This window comes from Thunnus albacares, chromosome 22 (genome assembly GCF_914725855.1).
Source record: "Thunnus albacares chromosome 22, fThuAlb1.1, whole genome shotgun sequence".
NCBI lineage: Eukaryota > Metazoa > Chordata > Actinopteri > Scombriformes > Scombridae > Thunnus > Thunnus albacares.
The window spans coordinates 7516588-7526598 of record NC_058127.1 but is presented as its reverse complement, the minus strand read 5'-3'; the positions used below and the strand labels follow the sequence as shown (position 1 = coordinate 7526598).

General features: G+C 37.7%; 1 protein-coding gene across 1 annotated transcript in view; it reads right to left on the bottom strand.

Moving 5' to 3' along the window:
- The window catches only part of shroom4 (shroom family member 4), a 115391-nt gene extending 105637 nt beyond the window's left edge, over window positions 1–9754 (bottom strand). The window contains exons 1-2 of the mRNA XM_044342399.1: window positions 9434–9754; window positions 9314–9345 (exon numbers count right to left, since the gene is read on the bottom strand). The gene's annotated coding sequence lies outside the window, so the exon portion shown is untranslated. The remainder of the gene's footprint in view (window positions 1–9313; window positions 9346–9433) is intronic.
- Between the last annotated feature and the right edge of the window lie 257 nt (window positions 9755–10011).

Genomic DNA, 10011 nt, shown 5'->3' with positions numbered 1-10011 from the left:
TTGGCTGAGTGTACAAATATTAGGAACAGATTCCTAACTTTCTTTCTTTTTTTTTGCACAACTATCTCTTGTAAACGGGATCACAGATTTCACCTGCAGAGTTTACTTCATGCACAGAGCAGGTGTTTGCTGATGTTTCGTACACTCAGCATGTTTGAGTAGGATTGCACTTTCAAACCCAAAATTATCTTTGTACTGTGTACTGTCTACTGTATGTACTGTGTTACCTACATGTAGAGGGCCGGAGAAAAAGTGGAATAAACCGAAAAGAAAAAAGACAAAGTCGATGCACCTGTGATATTTTTTTTCTCTTATTTTGGGGAATTATTTATCTAAAGCACATAATTGCTTTTAATAACAGTATATATCTAAAACTAAGTATCACCACTGTATGAGCACAAACATTTTACAGTTGTACGACTGTTAAACACCTGAGAGAAATCATAATCTTTCAATTGAAAGAAATAATTGTGCAGCAGAGAGATAAAGTTATTGTTGGTGATTAAATGTTTTATGTTAAACTGAAAGAAAACGTTCGTTCTCTGTGGCAGAGTTTAATGTCTATTATAATAGATAATATATATATTATCTATATATAAAGAAAGGCATATTCTCAAGTCAAATGACATGAGTTTAGAGTTTTTCTTGAAACTTGACGTTAACAGTCTTCTGACTTGGATTAAAGATGGAGTTATATAAGAGCGTGCAGTGAATCAGCTCTTCCTTCTCATGAGAATATACGGATATACAGCAGTTAATCAATGCTGCGCAAACATTCAGCAGCGCAGACAAGCAGACAGACAACAGATGATACTTCGGGTTATCACATCTGGGTGTGCTTGGGTCAACAAGAGTGGACGGCAACATATATGATATGAAAGTGAAACAGAAGCTTATACTCATATGTTTATTGTCTTTAGATTATGTTATATTGTTTTATGTTATGCTGTCTTACAACTAAGTGAACAATATAATATAATAGTCTGTCTTCTTCTGCGTCTCTCGTGGAAACATATTCCACTGCCGGTTCCCAGCAGGTGCGGATAAGTTAACAAAAACGAGCTGGAAGATTCGGCCTTCAACTTCTACTTCTCAGTAAACAGAAAGCAGAGAAGAAAACTCCCTGAGGAAACATAGATAAGGCTGTGAATGAATAGAAGGAACACTGTGCGTTAATTAAAAGACACCTGTTAGGATGACGGATATGGGATGTTCTGTGACGACACGCCTGCATGTACAAATACGATTTTAGAATTGTATACAGAATACTCTGGATATCACAATAAAACTCTGAAAGACAACTCGCTCTCTGTGAATTCATCTTAAATTTACACCACAGAAAGAAATCAACATACATTTTAAAAAGTATTCAATGTGCTCTCATAATTGTTACTCTATTTGAAAATTTGGTGAAAGGAGAATTTCAACAGGTTTAGGGCTCAAAAGTTTCATAAAGTTTAGTACTGGGCTTTAATTTAGGATTAGGATGATAAAGACTTTATTATTTTTACTGTATAGATGTATATTTTCATTCTCATTTCATGACTTTTGTCTGCCTCTAATGACCATTAGATTTCTACTCAGTATAGCTGTATCAAATTGAATCTCACTGCTCACGTCTGCAATGTTTTTCAGTGATTCTATGAGAGAATTGAAAGTGATTATCAGGCCATATTTGATGTATTATTTGTGATTAAAGCAGAAGAGGAACACAGTTATTTATGGTGATTCCAACATACAAAATAAGTAGTAATTTACCACCATTTTTCCCCTTGTTTACCCCACAGAGAAGAAGAGTAATTTAAAGAACAGAAACCCAGAAGAAAGGTAATTGATACAGCAGGATCAGGTTGGGATTTAGAGTTGTGTAAGTGTACTTTCATCTGAATTAATTGATTGACTTCTGTATGTTCCTGTGTGTGCTCTTGTACCATTATGACCCCACCAAAAGAAAGATGCTACCTTAGGTTTAGAGGTTATATATAGTGATTAAACTATTAAATAGATTAAACTACCACATAAAAAGTATTTCTTTTTTATGTTGCATGAGGTGCCTGAGTCGGGAACTTTAGCACAAAGGCTGCATGGGAGCAATGTTTGCATAAATATCTTGCTCAGCAGAAATCACCTGGATGTTCACATCTGTTTGAATGACATATTGATTCCTGTTTGGCAGCAGCAGCAGCACCAGCGCTAATCTGAGACTCCTGAGTTTATAACATCTGCAGCAGTGCAGGATAATGAGGGCAACGCTATTAATGCAGAACCTGAACAACATTCTGACTCATGAACTCTGATTCATCCGCTTTTTTTTTCATTTTTCATGCACTAACTCGAAGCCAAATTTGCTGTTAGTGTTCAAAAGTCAAACAGCTGTTGGCGTCAATGTTCATTCTTTCACAACAACACTCGGGGGTCGAGCCAAGTGTGTGAATGGAACAAACTGAGAGAGGGCTGGAAATCATGCGGATTCAAGAAAAATTATGTCTCCAGAGGGATTTTTTTCACTTCTTGAGAGAATGTGCAGAGTCACCAGAAATGTGTGTTTTGCATGTGTGTGTATAGTGAACATACATGTGAGTATTTGTGCACGTGCAAACATTTATAGACAAAAACTATGTGATGAGTTTTTTCGCGTCCCGTCACAGACCTGCTAAAAACTTTTACCTTTTTATTAACCGTCACCACAATCTTTTCTTAATTCTACAGCAGCTAAAATCAACATTTTTTAAAAAGATGTATGAAACGACGGTGTGTAATATGAGAGTGATGAACCTACAGAGAATTATCAGCGACTCTGCAGCTCTGCTCGGCTTTACAGAGCTTTATACTGAGCTTCAGCTCATTGTTTAGCTGTCCAGCTGCAACTTTACTGTTTTGCTTCACCCTTACCGCTCTCATAGTGTTGTTTTACACTGCAGCAGGCAGCTGTTAGCAACTAGCTGGTGAACATAGTGGAGCATTTAGCAGCTTAAAAGCCAGGTATTTTCCTCAGGAGTTGATAAGAGTCCAAAAACAGAGCTGAAGGAGCGTGAATGTTGGATACATTCATCTGATGGATAGAAACATGACTCCAAATGAATGATAATGTTGCTCTATAACTGCTGCTATCAGGTTCGCCATATCAACTAAAAAAAATTAAGCAAATGTTTTAGTTGCCTAACTGTAATTATACCTTAACCAGAGTTTATTTGCCAAAGCTGCAATCTTTCACTAACTTTAACCACACCACAGTTTCCACTCACAGATATTGTGGAAAGCGAGAATTTGAAATAAAAGCTTGAACTGGATGTAACAAATGTTGTCATTGAACATATTCTCGGGTTTTCAGTGTTCTTTTCTGCTGATTGGGATGGAAGAACTTGACTGACTTGCACAGACTCCTGACCTCCATTCCCCCCAACAGCTTTGGGATGAACTGTACCGTCATCCCACGTCTTCACTAATGCTCTTGTGGCTGAATGGGAGCAAATCCCTGCAGCCTGAATCCAACATCTTGTCTTCCCAGATGAGTGGAGGCTGTCATCACAGCAGATTAATGCTGATGAGATATACGTCCATATACTTTTGGTCATATATGTGGCATAACTCACTCCAGCCTGGGCACAAAGGGAAATTTGAGCAATAAAAGCCTCAAATTTTTTTTAGAAAAAGCAGGCAACGCACTCTGCAAGTGTGTTTACTGTTTACTGTCATATTGTGAAAAGTTTATGGCCCTTTGGCCTGATGATGAATTTGGCTGCTTCCTCCATATCGCCATAAATCAAATGTTGTCTAAGCAGGAGTCATCTGGTATTCTTGACTTGCACTCAGTGTTTTTCATGCGGGCTGTACTGACCAGCTCTCTGCCCATGTTTATGTGAAAGTGTCCATTTATAGATGTCAGGTGGTCAGACAGCAGCAGAGACTGTCGTTGATGTAATGTTAAATATCTAGAATACTGATCAGAGGTCAGTTTGTCATATAACATTTTCTAACGGGGTTCAGTAGGTGTCCAGGCATCCGTTCCATTATGAAATAGCACAGCCTTTAGTCTGCTTTCATGTCTGTTTGAGAGAACTGTGCTTCTTCTTTTATTTCATCAGTATAATTACAGGCTGTAATTGCCTTTTGTTTAAAAGCCCCATGAAATGGACTCTTTAACCTCCTGAAAAACAAGCTAGGTTTCAATCCAAATTTAGCACAAATTTCCAGAATATCAGCAAAAGAAATTCGAATTAATGCATGTTTCCATCCACTGCCGTTCTGCAAGAATTAATTTTTCCAGTCGAGGCCATTAAACCATTTCAGAAGAAGCAGCTGTAACGAGATCACGTAATTAAAAGAGCAGCAGTCAAACCTCAAACAGTGAATAATAATAATAAAAAAATAAATGATGGAAATCTGAAATTTTCTTGTTTGTATTAATTCGGGTGTTACAGTCTCCTCTGTCCACACAGATCTGATGTTTTTGCCACTGTACGTCATGATTTATTCACTCAGTCTTTGTGGCTTTTTATTTTTATTGATACATTAACTTTTCCCCCTCAGCCAATTGTAAAAACTTGATTTTTAAAGATTTTGTCAAATTTTTGGCGAACCACACGTTTTCTTAGTAGTAGTAAACTGAAAATGCGAATAAAAACAGGTGGATGGAAACACACCCAATCACCCCTTGAAAGAGAGGGAATTTTTAATGGTGAACTCATGTTTACCTTCTGTCTAAACATACAATTTAAAAAACTGACCATTTTCATTCATTCATTTCATTAATGTTATTAATTCTTCCTGTGTTTTTCCTGCTATGATATGCTTAAGGTATATTAAATAACTTCAAGTTCTTTTTGATAGCAAAAACAAACTGCCTCTCCTTCACAGTAATTATCTGTCAATAGTTTGCATTTTTAAATGATCAACATGAAATTACATTGCGTTAAGAAAGAAATATGCTGTTTCATGGAGTCTGTAAATACAGAGATCTGAGGCGTGGACATTTATCAAACCCTTTCGAGGTGATGGTTTACTGGTTTGAACTTTGTCCGTGTTTCATGGTTCCTCATGGGGTTAGGAGTTTCCGAATTACAGTGCTGCTTAAAGTTTATGAACCCTTTAGAATTTGCTCTATTTCTGCATAAATATGACCTAAAACGTGATCAGATTTCCATGTAAGTCCTAAAAGTAGATAAAGAGACATCAGTTAAACAAATGAGACAAAAGCATTATACTTGTTCATTTATTTATTGAGGACAATGATCCAATGTTACATATTTGTGTGTGGCTAAAGTATGTGAACCTTTTGGATTATCAGTTCATTTGAAGTGGAAATTAGAGTCAGACGTTTCAATCAATGGGATGACAATCAAGTGTGAGTCTGGGAGAACCTGTCTCATTTAAAGGCGAGAAATCTAGATCTTCACTTTCAAAGTCTGAGCTTCACAACACAGGTTTGTGGATGTGTCTTATGGCTCTAACAAAGGAGATTTCTGAGGACCTTAGAAGAGTTGTTGATACTCACCAGGCTAGAAAGGCTAGAAACCATTTCTAAAGAGTCTTTCTAAAGACTCCACCAGTCGACTGTCAGGCAGATTGTGTACAAATTGAAGACGTCCAACACCATTGTTACCCTCCCCAGGAGTGGTTGGACAACAGAGATCACACCAAGAGCAAGGTATGTAATAGTCACTAGGCCACAAGGGACACCAGGGTAACATCTAGGAAACTAAAGGCTACAGTGGCTACAGTCAATGTTCATGAGTCCGCCATCAAGAGAACATTGAACATCAATAGTGTTCATGGCAGAGTTGCAAGGATAAAGCCACTTCTCTCCAAAAAGAACATTGCTGCCGTTTCCAGTTTGCTCAAGACCACACAGATAAGCCAGAGGGTGATTGGAAAAATATTCTGTTGATGAATGAGACCAAACTCAAACTTTTTGGCTTGAATGAGAAGCGCTCTGTTTGGCGATGAGGAAACACTGCATTCCAGCATAAGGACCTTATCCCATCTGTGAAACATGATGGTGGTAGTATCATGGATTGGGCTGCTTTGCTGCCTCTGGACCAGGACGGCTTGCAATCACTGTTGGAGCTATGAATTCTGAGTTGTACCCGCAAATTCTACAGGAAAATGTCAAGGTATCCATCCGTGAACTGAAGCTCAACAGAAAGTGGGTCATGCAGCAAGACAACAACCTTAAACATACAAATCGTTCTACCAAAGAATGGTTAAAGCAGAAGAAAGTTAATGTTTTGGAACGGCCGAGTTAAAGTCCTGACCTTAATCCAATAGAAATGCTGTGGAAGGACCTGAAGCAGGCAGTTCATGCAAGGAAGCCCAAGAAACCTCTCTGAGTTGAGACTGTTCTGTAAGGAGGAACGGGCTAAAAGCCAATGTGCAGGGCTGAACAGTTACCGGAAACGTTTGGTTGAAGTTATTGCTGCAAAAGGGGGTCACACCAGAGATTCCCAAGATTCCCATGTTAACAACTTCACGTCATCAAGACAGTTGAATGATTACAGAGAATATAGGCTACTATGCATTGATAATATAACACCATATCCATTAAATGTGGGTTTACTTACATTGAAAAACTTGTGGTTGATGTGAGGCGTCCATATTTGTTTGGTTTTCAGGAACTTCCGTATTATTTAAGGTGACAAGTCAGACATACTGTATCAGAGCTTTCAGAAAAATCTGAGTTACTCAGCCGTTGTTATGACAAGTAAGAAACTCAAAGTCAAAACAACTCCGATATGACATGAACACAGCTTAGGGGGTTGGAAACAGACACAGATGCGTTCCCAGCTTGCCAGTAGCGACACCTGTTCCTCATCAGATTAATTGCTGGAAAGATTTTGAGAAGTTGTTCACACTGTTTGAAGTGTTCTGATTTTAAACGACAGCCAGCTAATCAGAAACAAGACTAATTTTTTTGTGTATAATGTGTATTTTAAAACATTTTTTATGTGTGTTTCTTGTATAATACAGTATTTTATAGTGTGACAGTGGTTTATGAATAAATAAACCATTGACAGAAATACTAAAGATACTACAATATAGTATTCTATAAAGCATTTATCAACTTATATATTGCTTATGTGAGGAGATTAAAAGGAAGTGTCACTGATTAATGTTTTTGTGATTTTCTGTTATTTATAAACTGTTATGATCTCAGATATTTATGTTGAACATGGTCAAAGGCTTGAGGTTAAAGTATGTAGAAATGCTCCTGCAAGTCAAAACCCAGGGCTTCAACCTGCTCTGAACGCTTCATTTGGGACGTTTTTTTCTACCTTGCCGACGAGATGACGTTGCACATGCCTGTAACCTTCGTTGCTAAGGTTTTTCCATGTGTTTGCCTTGTCAACTCTCGTATATCAGACCAGATTTCGGCTTGAACATGTACGGATGCATTTGCAAAGTTTCCATTTCAAATAAAGAACAAGAAAGAGAGGTGAAATCCTGCTGCTATGGATCGTTTCATAGTTTGTTGACGTAGCCTCCCGAGCGCCTGGAGGTCAGCCGTGATGCAGCTTCTGGAAGCTGGCCAATCAGAGCAGAGCGGGCTATTCGGGAGGGGGGTCTTAACGAGACAGGAGCTAAAACGGCCTGTTTCAGACAGAGGCTGAACTGAGGGGCTGCATAAAGAGCCAGTATAAGATAAATATGGAGTTTTTTGAACTGTAAATCATGCAAAGATATTCCAGTAGAGCCCCACAACAAAAATATAGACCAGGAAATGTGCATGGTATGTCCCCTTTAAGTGATTGTATTTATTGCTCTCAGTATGGCTGCTTAATGGTACACGGAGCCAACATACAGCTGGTCAGTGCCCTTCCCTCCACAGGCGTAACCTCAGTGACTGTCGGGCTATTAAAACACACAGACAGCACTACTACACATACGACAAATGAGCTGTTTTATATCAACACCATGTCTCTCATGTTTTCCTCCTCTTACATTATCATCAAGCTTTCCAGTCAGACTCAAAATAATTTGGTTCCATCTGGTTCAACTTGGTTCGATCAATTTTTGAATTTATTGTGCAAGGGTGCAATTGTATGAGAAAACAGCTGCTCTGATTTTCCTCTTACTGATATTTCACATGATTCTTGATTGGTAGATTTACGAGTGACTAACACTGTTATGTTCTGCTGACGGCTGCAAAAAAAGTCATATGTTTCACATTTGAATGCTTTCTTGCTCCAAAAACTTTTTTTTAAATTTCAGTTTGACTTCCTTGATTAAACAGGTGAAACAATGTCCGGGTTGTTTTAATAGAGAACGAGCACTGTAGAGTAGCAGCAGAAAGGTATGAGTGTGTCGGTGTGCACGTGTACATGTTCGGTGTCACAGGTCAATATTTTCAGGGCTAACGCATGGCCTGTGTCTATTTTTGTCTGTTTAACATTACTAAACTTTGAACTCTAAGCACCACACTTCAAAGTTTTACATGAGAGATTCACTTTTTCTGTTTCACTTTTTGTTAGTTGTACTTGCAGAAACATTGATGCTACTACATTATTTCTCAGGAAATTGTCACAAAATTCACAAGAAATGTATTAAATTAGTGCATGTTTTTATCATATTACTCAAATTCTGTGCTATATTTGTTTTTATATGTTGTATGTATGTATTTTTTAGTTTAGAAGTAAAAGCACCTCTAAGTGATTCAATAGAAACAATATATATGTTTAAAATGGCAACTTAAGAGCTTTAATAACCATTTTTATTACTATTCTAGGCTTTAAGTAACATTCTTCATCTATTTTCAACTTTGGTTTGGTTCAAGTTGAAAAGGACATGCTCTCCACAGCCAAACCATGCTTCAACTTGACAGTTTTCTCCAGAGAATAAAGAGGAGGAACGAGTTTCAGTCAGCCACAGGCTCTTTTCTGCTTCAAGATGCTATGTCAGTTCAAAACACAGCCACAGTGTCCAGCGGCTCTTTGTGCTAGAATGCACATTTAACCAGCTGGTTATTTTCAGTCTGTCATTCTGTTTTGTTGACATTTCACTGATTTTAAACAAAAAGAACAGTGAGGGTGACATTTTCTAGTTTTGTGGAAATTTTTACTTTTCCTCTGGACTTTTTTTTGACAGGCTGAAGGAAACTGTGATTATGTGGGATATTTAAAAATGTTTTGACATAAGTTGCTCACTTTAATTTGCTTTTTTTTGAGACATTAATATACTGTTGGGTTTTTTTTTTGCTTGTTTTCATATTCCTCCTTCTGTACAGTATGCTTGCTGTGAACTATTTCTGAAAAGATTTTTTTAAAAATCATACAGGAGTGGATTTACATTTTATAAATCTTGGTTAAAGATAGCTCACCTCAGTCTCTTCTCTTCCTTCCAAGCCTCCATCTGAAATGAAAACGACTGAAAAGTTAGATTTAAAAACAAAACCGGAGCAGTTGGACATTGCGAGAAATGTGCTTATTTGCTTTCTTACCGAGAGTTGTATAAGAAGTCAATACCTTTTACCGATCTCATGTCTGTAGGACTAAACAATGTCGCTATGGCTCCCGCCAACCGCCGGATTAGCTTTAACCGCTAGCACAAAGACTGGAAACTGTTGATAACAGCTAGCCTGGCTCTGTCCAAACAAACGTAACAAAGTCCACCAAGCAGCACCTCTAAAGCTCACTAATTAACACGTTATCCTTTGTTTGTTTAACCTGTACCAAAAAAACAGAGGAGTAAAAATGGCCAGTTGTTGTTTTAACCGACACTTTCTTAGTCGTGCGCAGTTACTTCCTGGAGTCGTTGCTGGTTGCCTGGCAACCTAACAGCCGCGACAAGACAACTGTAGAAATGATATCAATCCTCTCAACTATTTACATTAGCTCTCTGTGAAAAGAAAAATGAGTATATTTATCTGAATGTTAAACTATATACTTAAAAATAGATTTTTGTTAAAGATCTCATTTTATAAAACCGGTACTTAAAATCTGGTATAATGTGATATAATCCAGTACGGCCAGTCGTTAAATATTGCTTAATTAAACCTTTATTGGTGTATATGACTTT